The sequence below is a fragment of the Cetorhinus maximus genome, chromosome 9 (assembly GCF_964194155.1).
Source record: "Cetorhinus maximus chromosome 9, sCetMax3.hap1.1, whole genome shotgun sequence".
Taxonomy (NCBI): Eukaryota; Metazoa; Chordata; class Chondrichthyes; order Lamniformes; family Cetorhinidae; genus Cetorhinus; species Cetorhinus maximus.
Genome location: NC_135887.1, coordinates 84,799,651 through 84,817,318, shown reverse-complemented (window position 1 = coordinate 84,817,318; position 17,668 = coordinate 84,799,651). Strand labels below are relative to the sequence as shown.

Below are 17,668 nucleotides of genomic sequence, written 5' to 3'. Positions count from 1 at the left end.
GAATGTGCTGTCATGCCTGGGGTGGAAGCTCAGCTCCTTGTAATCCTTTAGGATGTCCTTCAGCTGCAAAGGCAGACCTTGGTTAAGAATGTATGAAATGAGGGTAGCCCAGTGGCATCACAATGGCTGCATAGCTTGACGATGGAGGGTGATCATTGCAGGGTAAGGTGCAATCATGTCTCCAATCTATTCTTCCAAAGAAACAAGGAGGAGTGCAGCGTGCAGGCTACATGCAACACTACCTTCTTGATGGCTTGGATGCGACTGAGGAGGAGAAGAAGGGCCCATTGCCGTCTAGCAGGGCTCAAGGAAGAGCCTCATCTTGAGGAACATGGGCCAGTGAGGCTCCATGAAAATCCAGATGCTAAGGAGGAGAGACTAATTCCATGGAGGCATTTGGCACAACACAGGTATATCAAAGTCACCTCTCATACTTGCAGATGAGTGAGAAACAGTGGCGTAGATACCTTCGCTTGCCAAGGGATGTAGTGGCTCACGTCTGCCACATTCTTCATGAGGATCTGATGCCGCACAGACTGGGAGGCCATCCATTGCCAGTGGCTCTAAAGGAGACCACCGCATTCAACATTTTTGCAAGCATCTTGTTCCAGGGCTCCATGGGGGACCTCTGAAGAATATCACAATCCTCCGCTCGTAAATGCATATGGGAGGTCACTGATGCCCTTTTCAATAAGGCACACAATTACGTCCAGTTCTCCATGGGTAAAACCAGCCAGGCTGCCAGAAAAGTGGGATTTGCAGCGATCTCTGGCTTCCCACAAGTTCTGGGTGCCATCAACTGCACGGATGTGGCCTTAAGAGCTCCCTGGCAGCAGCCCACAAGATTTATCAATAGAAAAGGCTTCTACTCTCTCAGGGTGCAGCTGATCTGTGATCACCAAAAGCAGATAATAAAGATTTGTGCGAGATACTCTGGGAGCTCCATAACCCTTAGATTTTGAGTCACTCACAGATGCCATAGATCTTTGAGAGCCCTCACATTCCCCGCATTCAGCATTGCTTCACCGGTGATAAAGTCTACTGTGGCTGATGATGTCCGTTCAGCGGCCACAGAGTGCTTCAGGGGAGAAGTACAATGCAGTTCATTCCACTCCCCCAGCCCCAGGCATGACAGCGTATTCACCAAGATGCTTGGATGTAGGTGAGTACAGCCATGTGCTATCAACCTCAGTCAGGGCACTGTCATGTTGCCTCCTTTTGGGTAAACTACAGCCCAGTCTTGCACTAATTTAATTGAGCAGACCATTGACATGTTGAAGTTGCGTTTCAGATATCTGGACCAATCAAGTGACACTCTCCAGTATTCAACAGTACAGCGAGTCCCACATCATCATGGTTTTTTGCAACCTACACAACCTGGCGCTGCAAAGGGGGGAATGAGTTGCCACATGGAGAAATGGAGGAGCTGCACGTCTCCTTGGATGAGGAGGAAACAGAAAGGGATGACATCGAAGAGGGTGAGGATGATGATGTTCCACAGGAAGAGGCCATTGCATGGGCAAGACATGGCTGACATGCCAGTGAGACCCTTACGGCAACAAGGTTTCAGGGTGATGAAGGTTAAGACTAGCTCATACGAGCGTATTTCATGCAGGGTGGACATTATGTTCTTCTTTGTAATTGTCAACATCTCAGTGAAGGACATCATCTCAGAACGAGTAGTCACTGTCATGCATAACAATGGTCTCACCCTTGGAAGACTAAGCAGCCTATGGAGCATGTGGCCATTCTGTAATGGAATAAGAACTCCACCAGCATTCAATCTGAAGCAAGTAGACATGGCGCAGTCCTTTCAAGCACAGCACCAACATTTCACTGGCTATGACAGCCTTCAAAAGGGAGGAACGCCACTGCAACATCAATGCACTCATGGCAGTATGCCTGACGCATTGCAAGGTGCCTCAAGGAGAAAACACATCAGTCACTGGTTCTCACTTGACCATCAAAGGAGGATCTAAATCCAGACAGCGGCATCATTCTAAATGCCGTCTCTCATGTATGATTAATGTTCAGGCCTCATCCTGACACTGAGCCCCTAGGATTACATCGCTCTTCAGGATGCTGTGACCTGTCACTCTACAGCATGGATGTGAGCCTGCAAGTCAGGTTACCTTTGTGGGCACAGAGAGTGCTTCAGCAGGGCCACCGTGTGATCACTGACAAGCAGTTGTGAACCTGCCTTTGTCGGGAGCTTCCCAAGTTCAAGTCCAGCATTGCCTTGGCATCTGGGAGAGACATGGCCCAGTCAATTTCAACAAAGCATTTAAGGATAACTTAGTACCCTCATTAATACTAAAGAGCACTCAGGAAATGTACAGGAGCTTCGCTCTCATCCCATTACAGTCCACCACATTTTCATTCTACCAGATTGTGAAATGTACAAGGAAGCCTAAGATGCTGATGGCACTGTCATGATCAGAGAACCATGTTGATTGTCCTTATGAGAGCTTGTACAGGGATGCCGCCAAGCCACACTAGCCAGACCTTCAGGTGCAAACTAGCATCCTCACATGTAGTAGGCCGGCATTATGAGACTAAGCACCTATAACATCGCATACTCATGGCTATCTGGCGGACATTTCAAGAGTCCAGATGCAAATTACTTCCATTACTCTGCATGATGCATGTGGAAAGTGAGAACAAATATAGGGGTAATGTCTAACCGTAAGTGTGATTATGAGTTAACAATGCAGGCTGGCAGGAAAGGCTAAGTAAGGTCCTCAATGATTACTTAAGCTATAAACCATACCTGCCAGTCATTACATGGAGGCCATTGAAAAGTGCACTTGGCTGGAATGGCTCCAACGCAGGTCGTGATAAATACCTATAAAACACTTACAGAACAGACTTCAGTGCAGCTGCATCAGCATAATAAAAAACCTTCCAAGATCTATACTTATGAGGCTACATTATATGATCCTCCAACACAAGGCTTACATGCATTGTCCAACCACCATGTTCATATAGGAACTAACTGTGTCATGTCGCTTATGCAGACATAAAGACCACTAACTGAGCTGAGATTGAGGGAGACAGCGTAGACCTGAGGGACATGATGGGAGATATTTGAGGAGATGAGGGGGCATCTGTTACACTTGGATGAGTGTGGAGCATTGCATCACATGAAAGAGCCATTCACTATCTGAGACTTTGAGGCAGAGCAACAAAATATATTTAGACATGTGCAAAGTATATACAGTGACTGAACACCTGTGCTCTCAGTACTTCTTAACTTTTCTTCCCCTACTGCTATGTTTAGGTACATCTCTGACATCTGCAGCAGAGGTGGAGGCAACCTGCTGACTGTAATGCCCTGTAGTCTGAGTCGACCTTGGTGGGTGACCTTGGTAGGAGGCTCCCAGCCTGATAAGTCTCCTACTCTGGGTCAGGTGCACCCTCCTTGGCCTGGCCTTTTGGAGTCGATAGGATCACAGGCGGGGGTGTCTGGACAGCTGAACACCCTTGGAGTGTCCCATGTGGAGGATGTCTGGCTGACTCTCCTCCTCCCTCTGGGTGTGCGAAGGCTCCTCCCTGACTCCTTGAGAAGGAGCGCCTGGAGGGAGGTTGAGGTGCCCCATCCCCCTCTTACCTAGCTACTGATGGATCCCACTCATGGTTATAGCAATGGTGTGCAGGTCCAAGTGCAAATCCGTCATAAACTGAGCATCCTGCTGGACCAGGGTCTTCACAGTAGCCACCACCCTTTCAATGGTGACCTCAATGTGCTTGCATGCCGGAACCACAACATCAGACGGAACGTGGATGGACTCCTTCACCCTTCGTTCTAATCTGCTGACAGCCTCTGACAACCCTGCCTGCTATTCCCCTGCCTGCCTTTGCAGCTCCAACATTTCTCTGAGGGCTGATTGCACAGGCTGGTCATCTGACTCGGACTGAGCAGGGGCCTGGTCTCCAGCAGTCCTCCAAGTCAAGTGTCGGAGGCCTTGGCTGTCACAGCCTCTGCTTGTTGTGGACCCGTTTCTGTGCTGTGCTCACCAGTTAGGGACCCTAGCACTAGGTCCCACGGAGGTGTGTTTCTCTGTGCTGGTGGAGGGTGCTGGTGAATGCAGTGGTGGGTCTTCCTCAGATGCTTCCTCAGGATCCTATCCGGTGTGCTCTGGGGACTGAAGCTGATGGGCTGGCTGGCGCTCTCCCTCTGCCTTATCGTGCTGGTGGCTGAAATAGAGAAAAGAGATGATTAGTGATTGGCTAGACAGTCACCTACATTATAGGTCACACAGTCATTGTCCGCTGGCGGCCAGTGGCTACTGCAGGGGCCCTCACTGGCTTGTTGGTGACACCGATCTCACCTTCCATGCAGAAATGGTCCCTGTCTTCTCCAGCCAGCTCTGCTGCCTGCTCTTCGTAGTGGGGTGTGCCCTAAACCCCGGAATCCCCCCTCCTGTCTGGGATCTCTCCGTATTGTTATGGGAGATCTTGTCCTGCATAAAGATAGTTAGATACACTGTGAACACCAAAGATTAAAGAGAAGATCATAAGCATGCAAGCCTGCTGCGTGTGCTGAGTGCTCCCAGTAAGGGCTGAAGACATGACTTGCGCAGGATATTATATGAAATGGTGATGTTAACGTGTCTGTCAGACAATCAGTCCTGATGTCCCTTCTGCTGATAGTATGTGAGATCCCTGCATTGTAACCCTTCAAATGCCTAATGGCCTTATGAGAGTGTGAGTTTGGAGTAAGAAGGTTGACTTATTCTGGCGGAGCAGATGACATCATTCATCCTCTTCCTGCACTGCAGGGCGGTCCTCTTCTGGAGTTCACATGTGCTGACCTCCCTGGTGACCTTCTCCCAAACCAGCGTAGTCAGGTTGGTGGACCTCCTGCTGCCATCTCTGGGATAGAGGACCTCCCGCTGGCCCTGGACTGCCTGGAGGAGCCTCACAGCTGACGTTGTACTTGCGGGAAGAAGGTTTTGCGCTTTGGGCCATCATTTCCAACAAGTTCCCCTCACTACTATCCTGCAGTGAGGGAATGTGTGTGTTTAAAAATGGTGTTAAAACCTTCAACCATTAGGTGATGGTGGGACGAATCCCTGCCCGCCCTGCCACAGGATCCAACGAGCTCCTCCTTGAAGCATAAATAATGAGCTGAAAAGTGAACAATCTGGCGTGAGATTCGGCCCAGCCACCCAGCAAAAATCATGCCGATTTTCCGCCCGCCACCGAACTTAGGGCTGAATTTTCCCAGAATTGCACTAAGTGCGGTGGCAGGTGGATAAAATGGAGTCCTACCCGCCAGTGAAAATGGCAGGTTTTCACGCTTTATCTTCCTGAGCCCACCTCATTATATATTCGCTCCAGCAAAACACGCCATTTCCATGGTGGACAGGCTCTTTCGCCCGCTCGCCATTGCCCCGTTGATGCAACATGCCGGCCGCCATCTTTAAAAGGCAGCTGCCAGAAAAACGCTCATTGCCACCAGCTCACCACCGCTGCCTGGGAGACATGGCCTGCAAAGGCAAAAAGACTGCAGTCCCCTGCTTCAACGATGGGTCCCTCGAGCAACTGCTGGATGCCATGGAGGCCCGCCAGGATGTGCTCTACCCCCACTCTGGCCGCAGGATGGGTAGCAATGTCACTAATCTGGCTTGGGAGGTGGTGGCAATGGTGGTCAGGACGAACGCCCTGCAGAGGAGGACAGCCACCCAGTGCCGCAAAAAGATGAATGATCTCCTCCGTTCCACCAGGGTAAGTCAGTCTTTTCATCACTCCCAACTCACATACTCACAAACCCATCACACATCCACAGGGCCCTCATTCACTGCCAGTGCAAGAGACATCACCATTCACTCTTTCACACACACCATCATTGTCCTCATCCCGTCCATGGGACCATTCACCACCCACACAGGTCAAGCATACTTATCATCTGGCCTGGCAGGCATCCTGATATACTCTCCCCATCTCTACCCCTGCAGGACAAACTGGTTCACAACAGGAGGGAAAGGTTAGACAGGTGGAGGGATGCTGGAATTCAAAGTTCTCACAGAATTTGACAACAGAGCCATCCAGCTGGTTGGCAATGACCGGGACCGTTCCTGTGCTGACGGTGAGGTCGGCGCTGCCCTTACCAAGTGCTGATCCAGCAGTGCAACGTCTATCAGATAACCATGCCGTGAGTGATGTGTCCTCTTTCACAGGCCACTGTATGCACAAATATCCCCCCTTGCTTTAGCAGGCACATCTAGGAAGCAGCAGATGGAGTCCACGTCCCAGAACCTCCAAGCAAGCTCAGAAGAAAACTCTGAAGAGGAATCTGAAGGCACCGTCTCTGAAGTCCCGTCACTGTGCTCGCCCACACCCTCCACCAGCACAGAGACACACACCTTGGTGGGGCCTAGTTTTAACCTCGGGACCACAATCTGGTAAGCACATCACACTTTCTGATCCACAGCAGGTGGAGGCAGGAACTTCCCAGGTCCCCGGCACTCGGAGGACTGCTGGAGGCCAGAACAGTTGATGAGTCTGACTCAGATAACAAGCCACTGGACTCGGTCATGATACAGTTGCTGGAGCTGCATAGGCAAGCTCGGGAACATCAGGAAGAGATGGCCGCTGCACTCCTCAGATTGCAAGGCATGATGGAGGAGTCCGTTCGTCTTCAGGCTGAGGTGATAGCGCCGGCATTGCAACACACTGAGGTCAACACTGGCAAGATGGCAGCCGCCATGGAGACCCTGGTTCAGGATGTCACTCCTGCACTGCTGCGTGGGCTTAACTCCATTGCTGATGCCATAGTTGGCCTCCAACAGTATGTACGCGAGAGGGGTGCTGGGCAGTTCAATCTCACTCCTGCTACCCCTTCCGCTCACAGAGTCAGCCAGGGCCCCTCGGGCACCCATAGGGAGGAGGATCAGCAGATGCATGCTCCGGGGCCATCTACCTAGGCGACTCTAGGAGTGACTCCCCTCTTCCTGTGACCTCAGCAGATCCAGCTTCACAGATGGTGCCACTGCCGCACAGCAGGACCCCGAAAGTAGGTCAGAGCCCTCCAAGTCTCGGCCCTCCAGAGGATGCCTACCAAAGTCATCACAGACAGGGCGTCACAGTCAGCAGGCTGCCTCCACCTCCACTGTGGATGTCTGGGGAGCACCAAGACGTAGCGGTAAGGTTAGGAAAGTTAAGAAAATGTAACTCTTGTAGAGTTAAAACAATTAACTAAATTAACAATAACAAGGGATAAATCAAGCACAGCCCCTAATTCAGGTCAGCTGTAAAACCAAGGACAAAGTTTAAAGGAAACTTACAAACATTAAACCAAAATGTGATTAAAGGGGTCAACAAAACACCCCAGTCCCCGCGGCGCCCACCGGGCACGGAAGGCCTCGATGGTGCCGGTAAGAAAATGTAACTCTTTTCGAGTCAAAACAATTAACTAAATTAACAATAACAAGGGATAAATCAAGCACAGCCCCTAATTCAGGTCAGCTGTAAAACCAAGGACAAAGTTTAAAGGAAACTTACAAACATTAAACCAAAATGTGATTAAAGGGGTCACCAAAACACCCCAGTCCCCGCGGCGCCCACCGGGCATGGAAGGCCTCGATGGTGCCGGTAAGAAAATGTAACTCTTTTCGAGTCAAAACAATTAACTAAATTAACAATAACAAGGGAGAAATTAAGCACAGCCCCTAAGTCAGGTCAGCTGAAAAATCAAGGAAAAAAAACTTTAAAGGAACCTTACAAACATCAAACCAAGATGTGATTAAAGGGGTCAACAAAACACCCCAGTCCCCGCGGTGCCCACCGAGCACGGAAGGCCTCGATGGTGCCGGTAAGAAAATGTAACTCTTTTGAGTCAAAACAATAAACTAAATTAACAAAAACAAGGGAGAAATCAAGCACAGCCCCTAAGTCAGGTCAGCTGTAAAATCAAGGAAAAAAAACTTTAAAGGAACCTTACAAACATCAAACTAAGATGTGATTAAAGGGGTCAACAAAACACCCCAGTCCCCGCGGTGCCCACCGTGCACGGAAGGCCTCAATGGTACCGGCAGACACCGCGTGCTCCCTTTCCAGGGACATCCGGCCGCGAACGTAGCCGCGGAAGAGGGACAAACAATCGGGCGGGACTCCCCCGTCGATCGCCCGCTGCCTGGACCTATTGATGGCCAACTTGGCCAGGCCCAGGGGTAAGAAAATGTAGCTGCACAGCCCGGGCACGGTTGTTAATCACTTGTACACAATGTTCACTATTGTCAATAAACTCCCAAGAATGTCTCCCTGCCTATGGCTCTTTGTTCTGATGAGTTCTTGTCACTCAGATGTAAAACCTTTCTGCACAAGATAAAGGCAGGTGTCTCAGTTCAGGACCTCTTCCCTGTGCTTTGTGCAGCCTTCAGACCACAATGATGGTCCAGCCTCACACTCCCTGGAAACATTACTGATGCCTGCACCTCGGCAGTGCTGGTCATTGCTGCCAGAACGTAGTGGGCAGGCACCACAGAGTTCTCTTATACACTGTGTGCTCTCAGCACCTTTAAGGTGGGCTGGCCCCCATCACACCAGCATCTGCGACCAGTGATGCTGTGCAGCACCTCCTAAAGGGCTGAGGTGCTCAGGATGTAGGTGTCTTGCACACTCCCTGGAAACCGTGGGCATACCTGCAGGATGCATTTCTGGTGGTCAGAAACCAGCTGCACATTCAGTGAGTGGAAGCCCTTGTGGCTGATGAAGTACACTGAGTGTAGCGATGGAGACCTGAGCACCACATGAGTGCAGTCAATCGCACTCTGCACCTGTGGGAATCCCGAGATCAAGGCAAGTCTAATGGCCCTTGCATTCTGGCTGTCCCGGTCCTGGATGAAATGCACAAAGTTGTGTGTCATGGAGAAGATGGCACCTGTGACCTCATGGATGTATTTGTGGGTGGCGGATTGTGAAATCCCACAGAGGTCACCTGTGGAGCCCTGAAAGGAACTACTGGCATAGAAATTGAGTGCCACGGTCACTTTCACAGCCACTGGCAGTGGATTCCCTCTATGTCTCCTTGGCGTCAAGTCCTGCAGTAAATGGCAGATGTGAGCCACCAGGTCCCTAGACATTTGCAGTTGTCAGCGACACTGGTTCTCAGTCATCTGCAGGAATGGCAGGTGGCGTCTATAAACCCTGGGTGTTGCTAGGTGCCAACCAGTCACGGCTCGCTGTCGCTCCTGGGCAGTGTGTGCGGGAGCCCCTGCTGCCCCTTCTTCATGAGGTTCCTGCTCCTGCCTTTGCGTGGCTTGGTGCCTCAGCCACTCTCTCCTCCGTCTTCTATGGTCTCTGTAAACCATCAGGAATACAGCTAGGTCACCAGGATCCATGGTCCTGACGTGGTCCTCCTGCAGCATGAAAGAGAGAGAGACGTGGTTATCATGGTTGTGCTTAGCACCTTTCCTGGCTCTGTGTAACCGCCTTTTAATGCTTCCCGGAGAGTGCTGGTCACCCCTCGGATGGCCAGAGATGAGTATGCTGCATGGCTGCCCCATCAACCTGTGACATGGGGGACACTGGTCCAAACCAGAATGCAAGGGCCTTGCAGAGTGCAAGGGGCTGTGAGCGCCTCCAGCAGTGACTGCAACATGGCCAGCGTTGGCGAGGAGATTGTACAACCTGTGCAGTCCAATTGCTCTGCAGTCCAATAGAGTCGTGGCGTACTCGAAGTCTGTGCTGAGGGTGTGGGGGGGGGGGGGGCGGGTGGGGGGGGCGGTGGTAAGTTATGGAGCGTTTGGTGGCCCTTTGCTGCCGGATGCTTGCATGGGCGCGTAGGCTAGGAGTCTGACCCCAATCATATCACTGTGGGTGTGCCTGATCTGTCTCAGTTGCAGAGGCATTGTCAGTTTATACAGATGTCCCTAATGCGTCGCCATTTCCCTTGCTTACCCTGCCCCCCACCTCGATTGCCTATGCACGGGTTGCAGCACCAGGGCAGCACTTGACCGTACCCCCTCCCCCGCTTCCCCACCACCCTCAGCAGTCGCCTCCGAGGCTGGCCAGCACTTGCCCCCAGACAACCCCCACCCCTCAGCAGTCGCCTCCGAGGCTGGCCAGCACTTGTCCCCAGACACCCACCACCCTTCAGCAGTCACCTCCAAGACTGGCCAACAATTGCCCGCAGATGCCCCCCACCCCCCAGCAGTCGCCTGCGGGGCCAGGCATCAGTTCCCCCCGACCCCCGGCATCCCTGAGGCCTGTAAACAACAGACAAGCTGTGGTGAACGCTGCTGCTCACTCACCTCAGTTCCCAGTTTATACAGGTGACCCGAATGCATGGCCATTTTCCTTGCTTAACCTGCCCCCCCACCTCGATTGCCTGTGCACAGGTTGCAGGGCCAGGACAGCACTTGACCAGCATTTGCTCCCAGACACCAGCCACCCCTCAGCAGTCGTCTCCGAGGCTAGCCAGCACTTGCCCCCAGACACCTCCCACCCCTCAGCAGTCGCCTGCAGGGTCAGGCATCAGCTTTCTCCACCCCCTGGTGCCCCTGAGGCCTGTAAACAACAGGCAAACTGTGGAGAACGCTGCTGCTCATTCACCTCAGCTCCCCCAAAGTGAAGGCCGCCAAGTACATATCGCCTGCGTGGTGTTGTGAAATGCATCAGCATGCTTTTCCACTGATGTGGACGGACGATACGACGGGGTTCCAACAGCCTGGCGGGATGGCCTTTTAATTATATGCTAATGTATTACGATTAGCTCCTCGCGGACCGATGGCGAGAAACACAGCCCGCCATTGGCAGGCTGAACGGACGATTGCTACCTGCCTTCATGCTGTCGTTTTCTGCGCACGCCACCTATCACGCCTGCTACCAACGGGCTTGGAAAATTCCGCTCTTAGTCTCTGGAACGGAAAATTTCGCCCAAAGTATTTGTATAGTTTCTCTGCCATTTCCATTTTCTGCACTACAAATTCCCTTGTCACTGCCTTTAATGGGTCCAGATTTGTCTTTGCTAATCTATTCCTTTTTACATACCCATAGAAGTTTTTACAGTCCATTTTTATGTTTCGAGCTAGTTTACTCTATTGTGTCTATGATTGGTCCTTAAAAGTGCAGTCATGCTTGATTTCCACGTAGGCTGGCCAGTCTATCAAGTTCAAAACCAATCAGGCTGAGAGGACAGTCAGTTTCAGTGCCATGGTTGGATCTCCCCACATGCATACAGTCAATGATTACACCCATGTGGCATCAAGGCTCCCACAGAGCGGCTAGGCACCTTTGTAAACAGGAAAGGGTACCACTCCCTCAATGTTCAATTTGTCTGCGACAACCATAAGCAGATCAAGCAGGTGGGCACATGGGCAGAATGCTGCCCTCGTTGGGAGGGCACGGCCAGTGAGCCTAGGAGAGGTTGCGAAGCCGACCGTCGCCCATGACTGGGCCCTGACATGGATTTCATGCTGGCTGGCCAATTAACGGCCAGCAAGCGTGAAACATGTGCTGCAGCACTCAACGCTGCCAGGGTGGGGGGGAGGAGCACAAGCGCGGAAGTGTGAGCATGCGCAGGGATGCACGCAGTAAAAGCTCCCTGAGGCAGCTCTCTGCCTCAGGGAGCTGAAGATTATTAACAATAAAAACAAACATATTAAAATAATGAAAACATGACTCTTTCACGTGAGCAGGGACATGTTAAATATGTAATAAAAGTTTTAAATTTTTTTAAAATCACTGGTCGAAACCTCATCCCACCCATTGGACAGGCAGTGAAAGATTTGAGTCAATTGAGTCCTTAAGGGCCTTAATAGGCCGCTTAATTAATGGCGGGCATGGCTCCAACTCCCGCACGCGCTCGCCAACTGAAATATTGCGCGAGTGTGCGATGACATCAGGATGCTTGCCTGACGTCATCACGTGTCATTTTACCCTCATTCGGGTCGGGTGCGCGCCCGCCAGATGAGCACAATATTCTGCCCATGGTTTCCGGTGAGGTGCCACGACTCCTACATCCTTACTGAGTCCCAAATGCCTCAGCTGCTCAGCCAATCTGAATGCCTTTGTGGATGAATCGTAGGGGGCAAGGGGTGTCCATTGAAGACATAGGGCAGAATTATCCCAGATTTGCACTAAGTGCGGTAGCGGCCGGGTAAAATGATGCTTTACTGCCAGCCACAATGGCAGCTTTTCATGCCGTTTCATCCCAACCCTGTCGCATTAATTATGCATTCCTGGGAAACATGCCATTTCCATGGCAGGCGGGCACTCATTCGCCCACCATGCCATCACCTCACCACGTCTGCATGCCCGATGCCATATTTAAAGTCCAGCCGCATGCACATATCCCAGTGCTTCCAGCAAAGGAGTCATGGCCCTGAAAGGCAAAAAGACTGCAGACCTCAGGTTCAATGACGTGCCCCTCGAGCGACTTTTGGATGCAGAGGAGGCTCGCTGTGATCACCTCCAAGCCTGCTCTGGCCGCAGGCTGGGCAGCAACATCACTTATTCAGCTTGGGTGGCGACGGTCATCGCCAATGCACTTCAAAAGAGGACAGCCACCCAATACTGCAAGAGGATGAATGCTCTCCGTTCTGCTTGGGTAAATCACTCTTCTCATCACTCTCAACTCACAAACCCATCACACATCCACAGGGCCCTCACTCACTGCCAGTTCAAGGGACATCACCATTCACTCTCTCACACACACCTTCATTGTCCTCATCCCGTCCATGGGACCACTCACCATCCACACATGCCTGGCATACTTATCATCTGACCTGGCAGGCAGCCTGCTTACATTCTCTCTGTAGAGACACGCTCTGGGAGACTTCTTAGTCAAAGAAATCAAAGTTTATTTACACGAGAGCTTCTGTGGCTGCTTGTATCTAGCCAAACCATCTTACAATCATTTCCTAGGAAACTCCTCCCCAAGAATTTATTCCCCTGCGCTAGCTACACATTGGTTGAACAAATCACGTGACCCCTACTCAGTTGAACTGATAATAAAGTGATAGTCACCACACTCTCCATCTCTATTCATGCAGGACAAGCTGACACACAACAAGAGGGAGAGATCGCAGACGGGTGGAGGAATGCCTGAAATCAAGGTGCTCACGGACTTTGAAATCAGAGCCATCCAGCTGGCCAGCGAGGATCTCGACCATACCTGTGCTGACGGAGAGGTCAGTGGTGCTCTACCAAGTGAGGATCCAGCAGTGCAACATCTTTCGGACAACCATGCTGTGACTGATGTGTCCTGTTTCACAGGCCACTGCCATGCACTAATTATCTCCTCTTGCTTCCACAGGCACATCTGGGAAACAGCCGACGGAGACCACGATCCAGGGCCTCCAATCAAGCCCCGAAGAAACCTCTGGAGGAATCTGAAGGCACCCTCCTTGAAGTCCTGAAACAGCGCTCACCCACACCCTCCAGCAGCACAGAGACACACACTTCAGTGGAACCTAGCTTTACAGTAGCCCAGGGATCACAATCTGGTGAGCACATCACACTGTCTGATCCGCAGCAGGCGGCAGGAGGGATTTTCCAGGTGTCCGGCACTCGGAGGACTGCTGGAGGCCAGGAATTTGCTGAGTCCGAGTTGGATGACGAGCTTCAGGATTCGGTCATGTCACAGTTGCTGGAGCTGCAAACACAAGCTCGGGAACATCAGGAAGGGATGTCTGATGCATTTTTCAGATTGCAAAGCACGATGGAGGAGTCTGCCAGCATTCAGGCTGAGGTGATAGCGCTGGAATCCAAACGCATTGAGGTTAACACTGGTAGGATGGCAGCCGCCATGGAGACCTTGATCCAGGATGTCGCTCCTGCACTGCTGCACGGGCACAACTCCATCGCTGATGCCATAGTTGGCCTCCAACAGTGTGTTTGTGAAAGGGGTGCAAGGCAGCCCAATCTCACTCCAGTTACCCCTTCCCCTCAAGGAGTCAGCCATGGGTCCTTGGGCACCCTTAGGGAGAAGGATCAGCAGATGTACCCCCTGGGGCCATCAATCCAGGTGACCCCTTCGGCCCATCCGAATCCCCTCTTCCTGTAACCTCAGCCGCTCCAGCTCCACAGGCTGAGGAGGGTACCACTGCCACACAGCAGGACCCTGAAAGCAGGCCGGGGCCCAGGTCTCAGCCCTCCAGTGAACGCCAGCCAAGGTCATCCCAGACAGGTCATAGCAGTCAGCAGGGTGTTTCCACCACCGCTATGGATGCCCGGGAAGCACCAAGACGTAGCAGCAGGGTTAGGAAGGATGAGAAGATGTAACTCTTTTGGTGTCAACCAATTAAACTAATTAAGCTTGGGACTGAAGTGCAAACAAAACAATAATAAAAGGTTTTTCAAATAACTTTAAAGGGAGTGCAGCCTACCACATCCTATATAAGCATGGTCCACAGACTCCACAAGACCACAAAAAGGGCAGGTATCCTGGGAGTCCGTGAACCTACACAATCTTCGGTCGTTGGGGACTGCTGCGTGCAACACCCTCCACCCTAGGTCTCCGATGGAAAGCGGGAGGACACCTCCGTAGAGGGCCTCCCAATGGGAACCTCTGCTGCCGGGCGGCTACAAGGCATGCCAGGGCATGTCCGGGCGGCGGGCGAGGGCAAGAAAGTAAAGGTGTGCAGCAGCAGTCCATACAGAAAGCTCCTCCGCGCAGTACCAAATGACACGGAAGGCATGTCCCCGAGGCGGCTCATGTTGCGGGGCACCGGCACCCAAGGGAGGGTTCGGGGCTTGGGGCCAATGTGGAATTCCATCCAAACAGGGGAACGTTCAGGTGGAAGACCACCGCGCAACTGGGCCACCTCAAGACCTAAAATTACGTCGGGTCTGAGCACGACCGTCCTTTAAGAAGATGTAATGCTTTTCAGTAATGTGGATGTTCTGCAGAAGGTGAAATGTTTTGAAAGTCTAAAATATGGAACGCTTCACGAATTTGCGTGTCATCCTTGCGCAGGGGCCATGCTAATCTTCTCTGTATCGTTCCAATTTTAGTATATGTGTAACTCTTTTAAGAGTCAACCAATTAAACTAAATTAATAAAATAAGGGATAAATCAAGCACAGCCCCTAAGTCAGGTCAGCTGTAAAACCGAGGACAAAGTTTAAAGGAAACTTACAATCATCAAACCAAAATGTGATTAAAGTGGTCAACAAAACACCCCAGTCCCCGCGGTGCCCACCGGGCATGGAAGGCCTCGAGAGTGCCGGCAGACACCGCGTGCTCCCTCTCTAGGGACACCCGGCCACGAACGTAGCCGCGGAAGAGGAACAAACAGTCGGGCGGGACTCCCCCCTCGATTGCCCGCTGCCTGGACCTGTTAATGGCCAACTTGGCCAGGCCCAGGAGCAGGTTCACGAGGAGGTCCTCCTCCTTCCCGACCCCCTTCCGCACCGGGTGTCCGTAGATCAGGAGCGTGGGACTGAAGTGCAAACAAAACATTAATAAAAGGTTTTTTAAATAACTGAAAAGGGAGTGCAGCTTACCACACCCTATATAAGCATGGTCCACGGACTCCACAAGACCACAAAAAGGGCAGGTGTCCTGAGAGTCCGTGAACCTATACATTCTTCGATTATAGGGGACTGCTGCGTGCAACACCCTCCAACCCAGGTCCCCGATAGAAAGTGGGGGGACACCTCCGTAGAGGGCCTCCCACCGGGGCACCGCCGCCGGACGGCAACAAGGCACGTCAGGGCGTGTCTGGGCGGCGGACGAGGGTGAGAAAATGGAAGGTGTGCAGCAGCAGTCCGTACAGAAAGCTCCTCCGCGCAGTGCCAAATGACACGGAGGGCATGTCCCCGAGGCGGCTCATGTTGCGGGGCACCGGCACCCAAGGGAGGGTTCGGGGCTTGGGGCCAATGTGGAATTCCATCCAAACAGGGGAACGTTCAGGTGGAAGACCACCGCACAACTGGGCCACCTCAAGACCTAAAATTACGTCGGGTCTGAGCACGACGGTCCTTTAAGAAGATGTAACTCTTTTAAGTAATGTGGATGTTCTGCAGAAGGTGAAATGTTTTGAAAGTCTAAAATATGGAACGCTTCGTGAATTTGCGTGTCATCCTTGCGCAGGGGCCATGCTAATCTTCTCTGTATCGTTCCAATTTTAGTATATGTGTAACTCTTTTAGAGTTAAAACAATAAAATAAATTAACACAATAAAGGATAAATCAAGCACAGCCCCTAAGTCAGGTCAGCTGTAAAATCAAGGAAAAACTTTTAAGGAACCTTACAAACATTAAACCAAAATGTGATTAAAGGGGTCAACAAAACACCCCAGTCCCCGCGGTGCCCACCGGGCACGGAAGTCCTCGATGGTGCCGGCAGACACCGCGTGCTCCCTCTCCAGGGACACCCGGCCGCGAACGTAGCTGCGGAAGAGGGACAAACAATCGGGCGGGACTCCCCCTTCGATCGCCCGCTGCCTGGACCTGTTGATGGCCAACTTGGCCAGGCCCGTGAGCAGGTTCACGAGGAAGTCCTCCTCCTTCCCGACCCCCTTCCGCACCGGGTGTAAAGGTGAAATGTTTTGAAAGTCTAATATATGGAACGCTTCACGAATTTGCGTGTCATCCTTGCGCAGAGGCCATGCTAATCTTCTCTGTATCGTTCCAATTTTAGTATATGTGTAGTTGCACAGCCTGGACACAGGTGTTAATCACTTGTACATGCTGTTCGCTATTGTAAATAAACTCCCAAGAATGTATCCCTGCCTATGGCTCCTTGTTCTGATGAGCACTGTTCCTATCACTCAGATGTGAAACCTTTCTGAACAAGATAAAGGCAGGTCTCCCAGTCCAGGGTCTCTTCCCTGTGGTTTGTGCAACCTTCAGTCCAAAGTGATGGTCCAGGCTTGCACTTCCTGGACACATTACTGATGCCTGCACCTTGACAGTGCTTGTCATTGCTGCCAGAATGTCATGGGCAGGCGTAACAGAGTTCCGTCATTCTCTCTGTGTGATCTCAGCATCTTTAAGGTGAGGCTGGCCCCCATCTCTTCAGCATCTGTGACCAGTGACGCTGTGCTCCTGAAGGGCTCAAGTACTGTAGGCTGACAAAGGATCAAATGCTTTTAAAGTTTCATGGCTGCGTCTCTATGATATGACCTTGATCACAGAGAGCAAGCGAGCTGCCCTCAGCCAGACAGGTGTCAGACATTTTCAGAGGCTATGTGAAGATCAATGGAGTGTCCTCACTGCATGTCGTCATCATCCTCCTGCAATCAAATGTCTATTTGAGCCATGTCAGGAGCATTATCATAGAGGGTATGTGCGCTGCCATAAGCCAGACTGGAGTCAAATGTTCATAGATGCAATGTCAGGATCTATGATGTCTCCTCACTGCATGTCGTCACCATAATCCACAAATCTAGCAGCTATGAGAGCCTTCTGGGTGCACCTCCCTCATCGGAGGAGACTTCCAGCTGCTCCTCAGCTAGCTCCTCTCCCCTTTACAGCGCCAGGTTATAAAGGGTGCATCAGATGATGATGATGGATGACACCATCTATGGATGATATTGCAGGGCTCCACCAGACCAGTCTACGTACCGGAACCTCATTTTCAGCATCCCAATAGTCTGCTCCGCCAAGTTGCAAGTTGCAGCATGCGCCTCGTTATACCTTCGCTCTGCTGCAGTCTGAGGCCACTGCACGGGTGTCATCAGCCACATCCTCTGTGGGTAGCCCTTGTCCCCTAGGAG

At 51.7% G+C, this 17,668-nt stretch overlaps 2 non-coding genes and 1 pseudogene across 2 annotated transcripts; all 3 read right to left on the bottom strand.

Moving 5' to 3' along the window:
- Window positions 1-14,878: 14,878 nt before the first annotated feature.
- Window positions 14,879-14,989, bottom strand: LOC144685090 (U6 spliceosomal RNA). The gene has a single exon (XR_013577612.1). It is a non-coding gene; the product is annotated as a U6 spliceosomal RNA (small nuclear RNA).
- Window positions 14,990-15,996: 1,007 nt separating this feature from the next.
- Window positions 15,997-16,108, bottom strand: LOC144685091 (U6 spliceosomal RNA). The gene has a single exon (XR_013577613.1). It is a non-coding gene; the product is annotated as a U6 spliceosomal RNA (small nuclear RNA).
- A 399-nt stretch (window positions 16,109-16,507) lies between these two features.
- LOC144685094 (U6 spliceosomal RNA) lies at window positions 16,508-16,607 on the bottom strand (annotated as a pseudogene).
- Between the last annotated feature and the right edge of the window lie 1,061 nt (window positions 16,608-17,668).